Here is a 17549-nt window from a genome sequence, read left to right as displayed (position 1 = left end):
AGCTGCATGTAAATCAATGAAGTTAGACTACTCCCTCACAGCATACACAAAAATAAATTAAAAGTGGCTTAAAGACTTAAACATGTAGACAAGACACTATAAATCTCTTAGAAGAAAACATAGGCAAAACATCTGACATACATCTCAACAATGTTTTCCTAGAGCAGTCTACTCAACCAATAGAAATACAAGCAAAATAATACAAGTGGGATCTAATTAAACTTACAAGCTTTTGCACAGAAAAGGAAACAAAAAGCAAAACAAAAAGACAATCTATGGAATGGGAGAAAATAGTTGCAATAAATGAAACTGATAAGGGCTTAATTCCCAGAATATGTAAACAGCTTTTACACTTAATAAGAAAGAAAAACAAACAATTCAATTCAAAAATGGGCAGACATCCTAAAGAAACATTTCTCCAATGAAGTCATACAAATGGCCAATAGGCACATGAAAAAAATGCTCAATATCATTATCAGAGAAATGCAAATCAAAACTGCAATCAAGTCTCACCTCTCACCAGTCAGAATAGCCATCATTCAGAAGGCCACAGACAGTAAATGCAGGAGAGGCTGCGGAGAATTGGGAACCCTCCTACACTGTGGTGGGAATGCAGTTTGGTGGAGCCATTGTGGAAAACTGTATAGAGGTTCCTCAAAAGACCAAAAATTGACCTCCCATATGACCCAGCAATCCCACTCCTGGACATACATCCAGAAGGATCTGTAATTCAAAAAGACACCTACACCCCAATGTTCACAGCATCACTATTTACAATAGCAAGACATGGAAACAACCTAAATGTCCACTGAAAGATGACTGGATAAAGAGACTGTAGTATATTTCTCCAATAGACTACTATTCAGCCATAAAATAATAATAAAATAATGCCATTTGCAGCAACATGTATGGACCTGGAGAATGTCATTCTAAGAAAAGTAAGCCAGAAAGAGAAAGAAAAATACCATATGAGATCGCTCACATGTGGAATCTAAAAAAAAAAAAAAAAAAAAAATCAAAAACAAAGACACAAAAAGATAAAGTTATCTACAGAACCGAAACAGACACAGAGACATAGAAACCAAACTATGGTTACCAGAGGGGAGAAGGTGTGGGAAGGAATAAATTGGGAGTTCAAGATTTGCAGATACTGAGTATGTATAGAATAAACCGCAAGTTTATACTGTATAGCACAGGAGAATATATTTAATATCTTATAGTAACTTATGTTTAAAAAGAATATGAAAATGAATACAGGTATGTTCCTATTTAACTGAATTGTTGTGCTGTATACAAGAAACTGACACAACATTATAAACTGACTAGAGTTCAATGAAAATATTTTTAAATAGACCAAAAACGAAAAAAAAGAAAAAGGATATTATGAAACCAAAAGAATAAAGTACTGATTCAGGCTACAATGTGGATGAACCTTGAAACTTTATGCTAAAATAAGCCAGACACAAAAGGACAAATAGTGCCCTTTAAGGTGAACTGTATCTAAGCATTTACTGTACTACTTCTGTAAATTTTCCGGAGGTTTGAAGTCTATCAATATCAAAATAAAATGTATTATTCATTAAAATCATAAAACGCTTCCTCACAGGAGGGCTTTAATTATTAAATGCAGAAATGCATGTAAAGCTCCTGGAACAACACTTTGCACGTCCACACACAGACACTGCTGTCACTGCCACTCAGAGGGTGGTGCCAGCGCTGATGAGGGCTGCCTCCACTCACTGCCCTGCAGACAGGAGTGAGGGCCTGGGCTCTGACAGGCAGGGTGAGCGTGACACTGGGTCAGACACAGCCATGCCCCAGACTCTGCGTTACCCAACTTTCTTATACAAACTGCAACATGTAATGTAAACACGCTACAGGGATGTATCTTACAACACAGGGAATACAGCCAATGTTTACAGTAACTATAAATGGAGCATCTATTGTACACCTGAAAAATATCATATTTTAAATCAGCTATATCTTTGTAAAAAATTAAACAATAATTTAAAAATGTTATCACTTTAATATTCAATTCGGTTTTTAAGTAAATACTAAACAGCTTAGAATGTATAAAAGCATTTAAGTGTACTGTTTGTTTACATATTTATTTACTTTCAGCCTCCTGCTAAAAGAGAAATTAAACAATTTTTTTAAACACACCTTAACAACCATAACAACAAAAAGGCAAAACTGAGAGTGAAGAGAAATTGGAGATTCAATACTTAAATGAAACCAGGGGGAGGTAAAGTCATAAAAATGGATTCCCTGGAGTCAGGGCAAGTGTTAAAGGCCGAGTAGAAATTCAGCTGTAAGATTCTTGGCAGCTAAAGCAAAAAGAAAAGATCGTGGGGGGGTGGTAGAGCGTGTGCTTAGCGTGCACGGGGTCCTGGGTTCAATCCCCAGGGCCTCCACTAACAGATACACCTAATTACCTACCCCCAAAAGAGCCCCAAAGAAAAGAAAAAGAGAAATTTCTTTCCAAAAAAACCTGATATTAAATTTGGATTAAATACTTAAAAAAAAAAAAAAGAAATATAGAAAAGATGAGTGACACTGTGAAGGAAAAGCCCATCTGGGCTAACGAGCTAAGTCACAAATCTAAGTGTGATAAGTGTCGGTTTACTGATCTAAATTCTGCTGGGCTAACTCGTAAATCTGAAGTTTAGTGTCAGTTTACTGGGCTAACAAGCTAACTCGTAAATACAAGCTCAACAAGTGTCAGTAACGTGATCTATTACAAGTTGATAAGCTCCAGTGTACTGATTCCTTGCTTTTTGTTGTTTGAGCCTTATTGGCTAATAGCCCCTTACTTGTAATTAACCCTTTAAAACCTCATGTGCACGTCTTGGAGGTGCTCAGAGCTTCAGAGCAGAAGCCCCTCTGAGCCCGCCGGCGTAATAAATCTCAGTGCTTGTTTGTTGGCTGGCCTGTTGTTTCCGTAACAACACAAGCGATAATGCCCGTGAGATAAATACATGATGGCTGCTGGCAGGTCCTCATGTCTCACATGGGAAAATCTGAAACATCCTTCTCACCACTCAGAGTCATCATAAGCCACCCCACACCTCCCGCTGTTAAATGCAGGAGCACAGGCAGGGCCCGGCCTTTTCTCTCTCTCTGTGTCATCACAGTGAGACAGGATGGAAGGGGGCAGGGCAGAGCCATTCAAGGAAGGCCACAGCAATTAACATCAAAATGGTGAAGGATTCAACCCCCAGTAGGCCTTGAGGCTCAGGATGAAGAGATTTAACTTCTAGCAGAGCTTGAGCTTCATTATACACCCATTGTAATAGTAACATGGTGAATAACATGCCCTAGGCACCATGGCAGTCCCAAGGCTAGCCACAAAAGGTCAAAGGGTGCAAAATGGCCAACTCCCTGGGAATCCCAGCCCCTCGCCCTTAGGCTGGTCCTTCTACATATTAGCAAATGAAACCACCAAGCCCATGAAAACCAGCAACACAGAGCCTCCTCGAGGTCACAACTCTCTCTCCCTCTTAGGAGAAGGCCCACACTCTGTCTGTGGAGTGTGTACCTACTTTTAATCTGAGCATCCAACCCCCGCACCTCGTGGCCTTTCTCTTGCTTTTCAATGTATCTCTCTGAATAAATCTACCTTTACTCAACACTGGCTTGCTCTTGAATCCTTTACTGCATGAAGCCAAGGAACAACATCTAGTGGGGCACATCCCAGGGGCTGAACAAAAGCCTGGGATACAGCCCTTCTCATGCCTCACCCTTTTTTTTCTTGTATCAACAGGACTGGGTTGTGAATGGAGCTCTGAGGCCCCAGCTAAGGGACAAAAGCAGCCCCCAGGGCTCGAATTGGCGGGCAGCCTCTTCCCCAGCAGGGGCCCTGGGTTCTGCCCGGTTCTCTGTGTTTCTCTGTTGTGCTGACTCCCCAGCCACAGATCGTTCTCCCTAGGCCTGTCCCCACAAAACCCTTCTCTCCAAAATACAAGCACATCAAGTCACAATCCTCTTGTTCAACCAGGAAATATTCAACCCACTTTTTCCCTCCACAGTAAAGTACCTAACTGTCCTCCCTCCCATCCCAACACTTCTTTCTTTGTGAGAACTCTGCACTCCCCACACACCATCATGAACGCAGGTGCCTTGCTGGCTGGGACCGAGATGTTTCAGTCTCACACAGCCTGTGTCCTTTCACTTTCCCCTTGTTACCTTAAAAAAGCCTTTACTGAGTCACCCACAAATCTGATTCTGAACTTCATAAAGTGCTGAGGTTGCAGTCACTGTGTGCATACCTCCCAGGTTTTGACTAAGTTTCCTTCACAAGATCTTCATTAAGGAGCTGCATCAAGAAGTTGAAAGAGGCTATTCTTACATCTGAGTGGAGGAGCCTGCAAAAAATTTAAATGGCTTTGAAGAGAGAGTTAACCAGGGACAGAGAGGTCGCAGGTCCTAGTCAACAGTGTCATGAGGCAAAATGTTCTTCAAAGGCTCAGAGTGGCTTCTGAACGCGGAGTCGGCAGGGAGGAGTTGACATGCAGTGAGTGGGGTGAGTGACACAGGGTACGCTCCCCCAGCTGGGGAAGAATTGGATTTTTTTTTTAGTTTTCCAAACAATTTCTTACTACCTTTTTCTCTTATTGTCACATACCGTTTAATACGAATTAAGAATATCAATGTCAGTCATTTGGGCCGCTTGGGAGAAGCAACACGATGCCATTCACAGGGCTGGGACATGACAGCCACACCAGTCTAGGTTGAAAGACCAGTGGGGGTATTTCCATGGTGATCACGGGCATGCAGCAAACTCCCCAGCTTCAATGACCTCATCTCAAAGTGGGGCAATAAAACAACCAAGAAAAGTGCGTGATGATTATGGAAGACATCTGTTTACTAGGTAAGTGCCCGTGACAGCTGCAGCTTAATGGGGAATGAGTATGATTAACAAGGCCCTGTCTACCTGGCCACACGCTCCCTGCCTTCCTGCCTTGGTGCAGCAGCAGAGTTTGTTTAGCTGAGGAAAGAGTTTCATACGTGGTCGGAATTGGCTAAGTTTAGAATCAACTTGGGCAAAGTAAATGAATCTTAGAAGTAAGCAGGTACAAGACTAGATTTGGTTTTCTCGCTGTTAAGAGGAAAAAATTTTCTTAAAATGTTAATCCACCTTCAGTAACAGATTGTAAACCTTCTTATACCACTTAACTGATCTGTTCTGCCATTACCTTTGACGCATTTTCTTGTTAATGAATTAGTACTACGTTACAGTGATCTCTATGTTTATCTGACCAAGTGTTCTGAAACCTTTTAACAAGCTCCCCAAATATCAATTTCTAATTAAAGTTCTTTTAATCTCCAGTTAAGTTTGGGATGCTACAGAGGGCCCCTGAAACATCCCAAAGAGAGATTTTAATCTAGTAAATTTCATTTGGCATGTTAAATAACACGGTATTGTCAAATGAATCATAAATCTTCTAAGGTTATATTGTATGAGAAAATATTATTAATATAGATATTGTACAAATTATATGGACTCCCTAAAATTCTGGTATATCTGAAATGTTACCAGTGATAATTCTGGGTATAGTGACCAGGTTTCTTTATCGATTATAGTGTAACGGTGTTTAACCATGATTTTAAATCTTTTGTCATTTATAGACAGTTAATGGTTGTCTTCTGATGGTTTTGCAAAATGCTTGCTCTTCAAGGAGATTTACTGATTTCTAATAAATTTCAAACTATAGCAGTGAACTAAACTGGGTAAGAAATTTTAAATTTCCAATGAAAACTGTGATTAAAAGAATTAGTTACATGGGACTGAGTAAACAGGTGAATATGGTTATAATTTTTGATTTTGTTTAAAATACTACTGGCTTTTAACCTGTTTCCCAGACATAAAGAATCTCTTCTCTTTAAGCTAGTTATGATTCACAGCAATTTGATAAATTATACCTATGTAATCAGACTTGGAACAGTTATCTTTTCTCTCTATCTGATCCCTCAATAGACTAAAAACTCTTAGGTCCCCAGTGGCTCTATCAGACAAATTAGGAAGATCATCTCCTAACAGATATAGGAATCTCAAGGTATTTTAACGATTTTAAAGAGAAAAGAATTTACCTAAATCTGTAAGGCAGAAATCCATGACAAGCCCTTGACGGGGCTTTCCTGGCCTTAGCAAACCTTATTAACATTCTACCCTGAGACTCCTAATTAAAAGTTCCAACACAGCCAATTTAAAAAAGCCTATATGATCAAATAATCAGACAACTTGTAAACAAATTAATCTTGACATGGCTTTATTTGAGAAAAATGAGGGTAACTTTAAAGAGAAAAAAGATTATATTTTAGTGGATATTAAATTCTAGTTTTGTTAATTGACGTCCGTATTTACTAAGACACTTCCCACATCATTCCTTGCTGTTATGTCACATTGCTGTACAGTTTAACTGAATTATTAATAGGATACTCTAGCTTTGTTTCTGAAGCTCACTAATCTATCCTTGGGTAAAGTTCCAATGCCCCATGACCTGCAGCCAGGGGATTATACAAACTGGAACAGGCATGACTTAAAGAACTGTCTCCAACCTGAATGGAAGGACCCTTTATCAGGTACTCTTAAATAGACCATACACACCAAAGCTGAAGGAAACTGACTTTCGGGTTCATTTCCTATCAGAAATAGCCCCTGCAATGCACTGGCCTATAGAGCACTGCTCACCTTAAAACAATGCCCAAATGGAGAAAAATCTACCAGGCCAGGATGAGAATAAGACGATATCTGAGGTAGACAGCTGACCCAAGACACCGGACCAGGCCTGCATAACAATTACTGTGATAATTTCTCCTACCTTTGATTATGAACTACTCCAATTGTTAAGTTTATGGTAAATTACCTATGTCTAATACTTCTGTGTTACCTTGGTGGGTTTCCCTACTCCAAGGCTCTAACTAGATAGCCCTCAGAAACATTATTCTAAAAAGAAATTATAGTTCTGTTCAGGCCACTGTTGATCTTACAAGGTGGGAGACCTCACCTGACCAATTAATACCTGCTCTGAGCCTGATCATAAATACGAACTTTCTCGTAAGATCACTCAAACTCAGTCAGAAACACAAGCAAAATTTTAACCCAAAAATACAACTTCTTGACTATTAAATTCTTACTCGTGACTTTATTAACGTTACTAGCTGTATTACTTATATCCTGTCTATTTTATAAAATTGTCTGTTACATTTCCCAAAGTGTAACTAGGCCTACAAAATTGATGATGGCTAAACATCTTGAAGAAATAGATAAAATTTATAACCCTGAATAAAGTAATTGTAATAGTGTGATTCTAGGTATGGGAATAAGCAATGAAGGGTAAACACTTCCTGGATCATAACAAACTAGTAAGACAAGTGATCCAGAGAATTTTTAGTATCAACAGGGCCTGATAAAAAACTAACACCTTGAATGGCAACTCAGAAGATTCTTCACCTGAACTAGGATTGAGCCATCCTAGCACCATGGGACAAAATTGGTCATGAAATGTCTCTCAAAATATTGGCAGAATTTAGGACCAAGGGGGAGCACTGTGAATGAAAATACTGCAACCATGTCAGTAAACAAAGAATGCTGAAACCAAGTCATCAGCGGCTGCTGCCACCCCCCAGCGAGTGCATGCCTGCAGCCCAGCCTCTCAGCCACTCACAGTGGTGCCCTCTGAGCGGACTCACAGTAAGAAAGGACAGGATACTGGCCCTAGATAGCTAGGTACTTGCCAAAGGGATGAATTCAATGACACAAATGTTTGCTTCCTCCCATACATAGAAAAGCACTAAATACTTGATCTTGAGATATCTGGTTTTCTTTAGATAACAAGCAATATTTTATTGTTCCAACTACCTGGTCTTTCTTGCAAAACTTCTATATATCCTAGCTCCTCCCCTACCTCTTGGGAGCAGTCCCTCAGAGTGATCTGAGAGGTTGCCATCCCGGCTCGAGTCCTCCAGCCAAATAAAACATAACTCATAACATTTAGGCTGAACTTTTATTTCAATGAAGTCCCAGAATAGACACAACTCATCAATTCTGTAATGGAACACACTGGATCAGGAAACAAAAGCGTGTTTTAGTCTGGAAAAACTACGGTTTCCTCTTTCTTCCTGTCATTATACAATCCCACCAGAACTCATTAATTTGCTGTCTGCTCATCTGGCAACCAAACTCAGAGAAGAGTCAACTCAGCAGAGTGCTCTACTCGGGAGAACACCCCGCAGCAGCACTGCAGGCTACCTGCATGCTCTGCTGACCATTGGTGTCCTCCGTGACGACCAGGACAACAGAGCTGTTCCCAACAGCTGCGAAGTCCCACACGTTAAATAAATCATTTTATTTTATACGATATTTTATGTATATACCCATCTCTGAAAACAGCTTTGCCAGAAGCCCAAATCTTCAGCATTAATCTGCAAAGGCAAACCCGGTCCGCAAGGGAAAACAAGACTTAAGACAAAGCTAAGGCGTCCAAAGTACTCTCCACGACCTAAGGCCTCCAAAGTCCCCTGCAGGACCTTCAACCAAACTGCCTGCAGGCCTGCAGCTGCAGGCGGCAACATGTCTGCTTTTAAAGCAACCCCATCTTGCCCTCGGGCACTACAATGTCCCTCTACACCCTCCCATCTGAGGGTAAGAGCAGCCGCTGCAGAACCTCAAAGGGCAGCACTGACAGGACAGGACAAAGAGGATCAGAGCTAAACTAAGCCTTCTGATGACACGAACTTGTCACTCTGTCACTTTACAGATGAAGATATATATAGAGAGAGGTGAGGTGATCTTGCTCAAAGTCACACAGCTAATAAGTGGCAAAGTCTATAACTCTGCTCCTCCCTCCGGTGTGACGCCCCAGCTGGGACGCCCACAGGGTTCTCTCGTTCCTGCCTGACCAGTCCTTTACTGTCACTCATAAAACACCACAGGGTGTGACCCTAGCCTAACTTTTCAGCATCTTTTCCCTGCAGTCTCACAGGAACAAGGCGGTTCGGGCCACTGTATGACTTCTGGCTCCCAGAAGCCTCCGTGCTCAGGGTGGTCTTGCCTGTGCATCCGGCCCACTGCTCAGAGGCTCTTCCTACCCTGCAGGAACACGTTTCCACTCTCCGCATGACACCCACTCAGGGAAGCCCTCTTCTCGCCCTCAGCACAGCAGGTGTCCCAGGCCAAATCCCGCACTGCCCCATTAGGACTGCGGGTGCCCAGGTTTGCTAGTCAGGCCAGCAGCCTCAGGCCCAGGGATTATGCCCGGGTCACCCTGCAAACCTACTGCCCGCCTCACAGCCTCCAGCCAGCAGGTCACCTGGAAGTCGCAGCAAGTGCCCCACCCAATCCAGAAGTCTCTTCATTTGTCAGCACCGCTGATGACTGGTCTCCAAAGTTTGGTCAGTTTTGCAGAAAACAGCAGCTTCCACTGTGAAGCAGGGGGTTTTCTCTTCTGCTCCCCATCCTTACTGGAAACATCAAGGGAAATGAAAAGGCCTTTTCTCAACACTTTTGTGAGGACACCCTCCCACCCACAATACTCACATGCTCAAGAGCTTTGGGTCTACCTGATTTTGTTTCCCTTACGCTAAGTGGCTCAAAACACTGCGGGATTCTTTCTCTTTTGAGGGCATTTGTACTCAGTTTTTCGGCTTTAATCTGTTTTTGTCTCTCTCTTCAATATCCCTAGAAGTTGCCACTTCTTATTCCCTTCAGCAGCCTACCTCCCAACATCTAGTCTAGGAAATCAGCTGTGATGAGGGGCCCTGGGGCAGTCACAGAAGATGCAACTAAGGCACAGAGAGGTGACATAATTTGCCCGAGAAAATCAGCTTCAAGCCCCAACACTGTGTGTCACGTCCCTCTGTTTAACTCTTATGCTAAGCAAGCTAACTTTTTGTAGATTATGGTTATAAACAGATGAGGTATCAAAATACATATAAGGACACACATCAACTCTAAGATGTTCATTAACTCCACTATTTTGTTTCTATTTATTTTATTTCTATTAAAAAAAAAATTTAGAACCTCTGCAGTCAATACAGCAAAATGTTACTGGGCTTTAAATACAGAATATAGAGGTGTTAAGTGTGTCATTACTCATAATTATTTGTATGCTCACAAGACAAACTGATTTGAAAGTCTCTCTCCCCTCCCCCTACTCACTATTGGCTCTCACCTGAGCTCCCAAACCACACATCTAACAGCCTTTCACTTTACCCACAGCTGAACTCATCAGTTATCCCCCAGAAATCCCTCTGCAGCTTTCCCTCTTCAGAGCACAGCAGGACCATCATTTAACTCATTAATCCACCCAGAAACCTGTTCCTTACTCCATCCTACCTTCACAGACAGCATTCATCCATTCCTTTTTACCATCTAAACATGCCTTCAATCTGTTCACTTTTACCCACTGACTGTCCCACCGCTCAAGTGGAAGCCACCAACACTGCCCACCTGGACTCACGAGTCTCCCAAGTGGCCCCAAAGCCACTCTCCCCTACTTGAGGCAAATGGGATTGTGTCACTCCCACGCTTTTAGGACTCTTTTCAAACCCACTGTTCTTAGAAGAAACTCCAAGTTCTTCACCTGATGAAGGCATTTGCCATCAAAATGTCAGCTCAGGGAGGGGAGGACATGCCCTCTCCCCTAGGACCCGCCCTCTGGCAGAGCTTGGGAGGACCTGCTGAGCTACATCAGCCTGTATTCTAAACCTGGTCTTGAGTTCTTAGCAAACTGCTTCAATTATCCATACAAATCCAAGGTAGATTAGAAAGATTTTAGATGTTGAGCTAGACTATTGATTTGGGGATTTTGCACTAGCAACCTGCAAGTACATGTTCTAATGATTCTGTCTTCTTAAAACCACACCCAGATTTTAGTAGTATTTGTGGAATGTCTTCGGAGTAAAAGGGACTGTACTTTTACAGAATTTATGTGTTATACCATGAAAAACCCGGACAGGGTCACAAATGGAACAGCCTCACAAGTGACAGAAGACAGGTGAGAGGCATATAGCAACAGGTAACAAAGATGGTAAGAGCAAAGTTGTTTCTCCAACCACCCAAAAAATTTTTGAAAGAACCGAAAACTCTGAAGTTTGAAAGTAAAATACTATCATATAAAGAAATAAAATAATCCTCTTCATCAGTGTTTCAAGATCTGACTCCAGAATTTTTAGCATGCCATACTGAATCCCAGCACAGAAAAATCAGATGGACTAGTGGCGAGTAAGTTCCAGGAAAACTGCAGTAATTCCTCCACTTGTAAAAGGACATAAACTCACCTGTCGAAGGTGAATGTAAACCGCATTCTGGAGAAATTCGGAAGCTCCCAGGCTCCGCTTCTGGATGTCAAAGACACGGACAGCTTCGAAGCAAGCTTCTAACTCAGTCACCAGCATTCTTACACTGCAGGGGGAAACGGAGGCCCTCAGTCAAGAGCAGAGGTGTTCCTGTTGTGTCTCTCAGGCCGTGCCTCTGGGACCCAGTGCCCTGCAGCAGCCCGGCCCCAGGCTAGGACCCGCAGCGTGGCCCACCCAAGCAGGAGGGGCAATGTGCTTGTGAAAGCCCATCCCTGATGGGGGCAAGAGTGGCTGGTGGGTTTGAGTGAACATATAAATGCCCATAGAAATATGCCTGCATTCATTCAAGTGATACAAGCAACAGTAGCAGGCTATTTAACAAAATTTCAACTGTCAGTGGAAATTTACCATTCCTTTCCGCTTGTCCCCTGCACTCTGAGACAGGCTTAGGCTCTCTCACACCAGCAGCTCTGATGCAAAAGTTGTGAAGTCGTTTTACTTTGCTGCAAGTGTCCTCCCTCCCCATGTGGCTGTGACTGTCGTCTCAACACAGTCAGATGTCTTCCTGGATCTCTCCCTGAGTTCCTTGCTCCTGCTCCTCAGATCCTAAGATAAAGGGCAAGTGAAGACACATGACCAGAAAAGGCACCGTGGACTTAAACGAAGTCCTCAGTGATCCCCTATGTGAGTGCTGCCCACCCCTTACCTTCGATTCTCAAGGTTCTGCCCAGGGTGACATCCAGACAGGAGAGCGTCCTGGGCCAATTAAAAGCTGTGTGACTTGGGCCCTGGGACAGGTGCAGGAGCTGGTTCCAGAGCCGTGCCCCTCCCCACCTCTGCTCCCCTCTCTCACACGGACCCACTGCTAAGCCCCCATGTTCCCTGATATTCTGTCCTTCTCTTCTAATCTAATCCAAGCACTTTTCCTCTTCCTTTATTCCCTAATTATCACCAGCTGAAGTGGTTTTTCAGTCACAGAATCTGAAAAAAATTTCCGGCAGCTGAAAAAGAGGTTTCCAGAGGTCAATGCACACATGGTGGTTCCTGAACAGAGCCCCTGGTTATGGGGTCCCTCACCAACACCCACGGGGCATCAGACATGTTGCAGAGTCGACCACCCCCAACAAGAGTTTGCTGTGACCCCAATGCCCGCACAGCATCCCTGCTCTCATAAATGTATTGGGCCCACTTATCCGTTACTAAGAAGCAAAAGTAAAAAAATTGCTCATGTTTCTTACTAAAATTATTTATGAGGTGGAAAAAGAAATTGTAATAGAAAAGAATAAATTTGACTGCATGTTAGATCTGTTCCTTTGGCTTTAAACCTTTGCCGTTTTCTAGGCTCAGACTTGCTAGCTCTGTACCTTTTGTAAAAGAAAGTTGCCTTTAGCCTGAAATATCCAGGAGAGACTCTTCTCCGGGCTCTGATCTTTCACGATGTTAACTCTTCTGCACTTATGTAGAGATGGCAAGTTGCAAAATAGAGAATAAACTTTGGTTTTTTTTTTTTTGGAGGTTTTAGAGGGGCACCATGATTTGACCCACGTGGACAACTGCAAGAACAAAGAATTCCAAGGAGAAACAATTCATACCGCAAGAAGTTTGCAACAACCAACCACATCACCGCCCCTTTTCAGTATAAAAGCGGACTGATTTCTGACTTGGGGGAGACGGTTCTCCAGCATGTCATTCTGCCATCTTCTGGGTCTGCCAGCTTTTCAAATAAAGTCACTATTCCTTGCTCCAACACCTCAATCTCCCGATTTATTGGCCTACAATGCAGCAAGCAGTACGACTTTCGACTTGGTAACAAGATGACTGCATTGGAGGTAGTATGTCTCCACTCTTTCCTCGTTTCCAATATGTAACATGCACATCATTTATGATCTAGTGCAAATAATTCATCAAAGACAACCACAAAAAGAAATTACACTCACCTAGCTATCAACACTGAAGTCACAACCTATCAATTTTATATGCTGTTTAACAACACAACTATAAAACCTAACATAGGGAATTGATTCCACAGAAATAAAATTATTTCTACTCCTTCAAAACCTTTTTTCTTTTCTATTTTATTTTGTTTTGCATATTGAAAAGAAAATAAAAGACAAATCATTTTATTTCACGTATTTTGTTATAGCTACATAATTTAAATACTACAAAGAGATTTAAATTGCAATAAAAAATTGTTCATATATTGTACAAAGATATATACACAATCAATGTGGATAAGGAAAGGAATGGACATTTACTAAAAATCCACTGCACAACCAGTCATTTACAAGCATATCCTGGAATATAAGCTCTATGATCCAGGGGTCCCCCACCTGCATTCTCACTGCTGAGTCCCTTAGTCAACTTCTACCAAGGCACCAGCATAGAACCATGCGATCAGTATTTTAGGTATAAATGAGGGAATTAGCTCATTCAATTCTAAAACAAAAACCCTAAAATAAATACTGAACTTATTTACAGATAAAGAAAATTTGTCCCCAAAAAAGTAAAGTTTCTTCCTCAAGGTCACAAAGCTAATAACTGGTGAAGGCAAGATTTGAACTAATCTGCCTGATTCTAAAAACTAAGGTGGAACTCCCATTCGACTGGGGAGTGTCCAGCTGCACAGCCTATCACCATATCTTTGTTCAGATCTGGCCTTAGACAGCCTGAGACAGCACCCCATTCCTGTGGAACTCGAGGGCAAATGATAACAATAAGGATTTTATATCCAGCAGTTTCTTAGGTCTCATTTATATAAAGTGTCAGCAGGTCAGCAGAAAATCTCTGAGAACCATGAGTGGGTCCAGACCTTTTTGCTGATTAGAAACTCAATCTATCAGGACATAGTGACCTACCCATGAGAGGCCACATGGACATAAAATAAAGGCAGCTGAACAATGGAAACTAGCAAGACCCCGGAACTCAAGCAAGGATACCTGCCATCCCCCACCCAGTTGCCTCTTCATCCGAGTGGACATGAAGACAGAAGACCCGAGTTCTTGTCCAAGTTACACTATCATGGATTCTTACCCATAAAAAGTTACGACTCTATGCTGTCTTAAGTCCTTTCCAATTCAAATATGATGACACCAATATCTCAGCAGAATATCTATGTCTCCACTTCCCCTCTTTTAATAGGAGAATATTTCTATGGACACAAAGCAGAAATCCAATTAAAAAACCATGCAAGAAGCCAGGCTAATTTCTGCTTAAGAGACTTTGCTCTCACGCTCAGTGAATGAAAACTCAGAAAAAGTGGTCCTTCACCCTCAGCAAATGGGAGGTAGCCTGATTGTGTGTGTGTGTGTGTGTGTGTGTGTGTGTGTGTGTGTGTGTTTGTGTGTGTGTATGTGTGTAAATCAAATATAATCATGTCTGGGATGTGTACAGATTTTTTTTAATTTCACTGTAATTTCATGGGGATGAGCCAACATTTAAAGTAATTTGAATCTAGTGTTCTGAGACAGACTCAGTCTCTTTTGGTGGAGGAGGTGAAATGGGAGAGTAAAGGAGGAAAGAGATAAATGAAGCAAAGAAGTAAGAATACTGCTAGGGAAAGGCAAGACGTTAATTTTGTTCCTCCCTGCATCACATAAAAATTAGGGACTGGCTTTCCCCCAATGTCTTATTGAGCACTGAGTTGCAGAAGAAGAGGTGACAGCCCATTTCTCACTGAGATTGTGACTGTACGTGGCATCTTATAGACACAAATCATTTACACTGATCAAACACTCTAGCAGCAGGCTGTAATTCTCCTGTTTTGAGAGACAAGAAAACAGGAGTTCAAAGAGGATGTATAACTTGACAAAAGTCAGAGGACCAGTAAACTAAAGAGGATGAATTCAAACTCAGATCTGAATGCAGAGTCTGCTCTTCCCACTCCCAGGACTGGAAAATCCTTAACACACAGGCTCCCCAGCTCCCCTGCGGTGTTCCTGGCGCCAAGCATTTCCCATGGCGATGGACTCCAGTTCTCACAGACACAGCGCTCTGTGCAGCCAATGGCCTCCATCGGACCTTGATCATCTAACTGCCACGCCCACCAGGCTTCACCATACAGGCAGGAAAGCTGGCTTTCAAGTGCATACAAAGCCACCCCCGGTCTAACCTGGGCTCTTCTGCGGCTTCTCCAGCCTAAAGGCAGCCATGAAACTGCTCACAGTTTGTATGTGAGCCACACTACCTCTCTCCATCTGTCTCCCCACCTATAGTACTTAGCTATGAGCATTTTGAGAATCTTGGAAACAAATTTTTAAAAACAGAAAAGAAAGGATTCTGGAACAAGTACTTAATACTTATAATTTTAAATGACAAGTTACAAAGTGAGTATTGACAAACCGAATCTTCCTTTCTAAATGTCAGTTTTAAGCATTTTAAAATATAATAGCAAAAAATTCTCACTTACAAAATTAACAAAAACATAAACAATAATATGGAATAAATTAAAAAATAAAGCCCATATTCTAAATGGAGAAACTTCAGGACTGTACTGAGGGTTAAAGTAAGATGTATGAACGTAGAGACATAAACATATTGCGTGGAGAAAAGCAGTTTTGTAAAGATGTAAGTTCTCCTAAGAATAATTCAAAACTTACTAAAAATCCCATGAAAATTCCAATCTGATTTTTTTTAACTTGAACAAAATATTTTGGAATTCTTCAGGAATAATAAAGTCATAATACTTGACAAGAAAATTTGGGATGGAAGAAAAGAATCAAAAAAAAAAAAACAGACTGCCAGTTATTAAATAAATTTTTACAATATGTAAGATATGGTGCTGGAGTGAGGAAAGTAGATTGACAAAAGGGAACCATGAGCCCCAAAAGAGACTCTAGTGTATGTAAGTATTTTGTACAGGTGGGATTTCAAATCAAAGAGAAAAGTATGAATTCGATAATTGTCCTGGGACAGAGAATCACCTGGAAAGAATAAATTCTATTCCTGTCATAATGACCACAAGATAAATTGCAGATAGTGATGTAAATATTAAAAAGTACTAGTAACAGCAAATACAACTCTTTGCTCTTATTAACTCAACTTCTCCTCACTATAACATGTACTATTATAATCTCAATCTTAGAGATTATAAAAAAACCTACAGAAGAGATTTATTCCATTATAAGAGAGTATTTCTAAGAATAATGTCAAAGATAAAACCCATAAGGAAGACAGTTACTATCTTAAGAATTGTTTGAGCCACAACAAAAATCAAAAACTCCCTGAACAAAATGAAAGGAAAGAAATGACAAGAAAAAGCTCTGTGATACATGTTGATGAAGTCACGAAGTTAATTTTCATAACATACAAAAAGCTGTCACAAAGCAACAAGAAGCTCCCTCACTTAAATGTGGGCAAAGGACAAAAGGAATCATTCATTTTAAAAAAGTCAAATGGCTAATGAGTGAAAAATGCTCAAAACTTCACTGGTCATCAAATGCAAACTAAAACAATGAAAAAGCACTTTTGCTTATCATATTGGCAAATATTTTTAAGATATTCTAGCTAGTGTCCATCTGTGGGAGAACAAATCATGAGCGACTATTTCAGAGGATGACATATCAATGCATTTGTAAGCTCTGAAAAACGTACATACACACTGACTCAACTCCACTTCTACGAATCGTTTCCTGTAGGAAAAAAAATCAGTCCAAAAAGATGTACCCATCAGGGCATTTACACAGCACTGTTTACAAAGGTGGGAAGAAAAACTGAAGTGAAATCATATCCAGTGATAGAGAATTGGTTACATAAGTAATTGTGCATTTTTTCATTCCCCAATGGAGAAGGAATTTCTAGTCACTTGAAAAGAGTCTGTGATGAATGTAAATGTCACATCCAGGGACTAAATTTCCAGAAGCCTTAACTAAAGGAATACACATACAAGATCACAGGAATGTATGTACAAGAAGGATGCAACTCAAACATTCTTTCTGACAGTGGAAAATGGAGAAAACTTAACTGTCCAACATCAAGACAATGATGTGGTAAATCAAGGTGAGCTGCGGACGCTGATGGAGCCGGCGTTTCGCCGTGGTCTAGGGCCTTGTCCACAGCACTCTCCCACCAAATGTGTCCGTGGACAAGAGACGAAACCCGCACATCAGGAGACCCTTCCAATCTATCTGAAAGGACCGGGTGAGTCTGGAGTGGGAGGACGTCCATGATATACCCCTGAGTGAATAAAGCGAGCTGCAGAAAAACATATAGTATGGTCTCATTTTTAAATAAAGCATATATACACACACCTATAC

General features: G+C 41.4%; 1 protein-coding gene across 10 annotated transcripts in view; it reads right to left on the bottom strand.

The window, feature by feature from the left end:
* Positions 1 to 17549, bottom strand: part of LOC141579767 (uncharacterized) — an 89037-nt gene that overhangs the window by 16254 nt on the left and 55234 nt on the right. For 7 of the 10 annotated variants that reach the window (XM_074378291.1, XM_074378294.1, XM_074378295.1 and 4 more), the window contains 3 exons: positions 11707 to 17487; positions 11281 to 11404; positions 9312 to 9462 (listed from right to left, as the gene is read on the bottom strand). The gene's annotated coding sequence lies outside the window, so the exon portion shown is untranslated. The remainder of the gene's footprint in view (positions 1 to 9311; positions 9463 to 11280; positions 11405 to 11706; positions 17488 to 17549) is intronic. The other 3 variants (XM_074378290.1, XM_074378293.1, XM_074378296.1) reach the window with 3 other exon arrangements.

This window comes from Camelus bactrianus, chromosome 14 (assembly GCF_048773025.1).
Source record: "Camelus bactrianus isolate YW-2024 breed Bactrian camel chromosome 14, ASM4877302v1, whole genome shotgun sequence".
Taxonomy (NCBI): Eukaryota; Metazoa; Chordata; class Mammalia; order Artiodactyla; family Camelidae; genus Camelus; species Camelus bactrianus.
The sequence above is the reverse complement of the archived record's forward strand: the minus strand, read 5'-3'. Positions and strand labels throughout refer to the sequence as shown.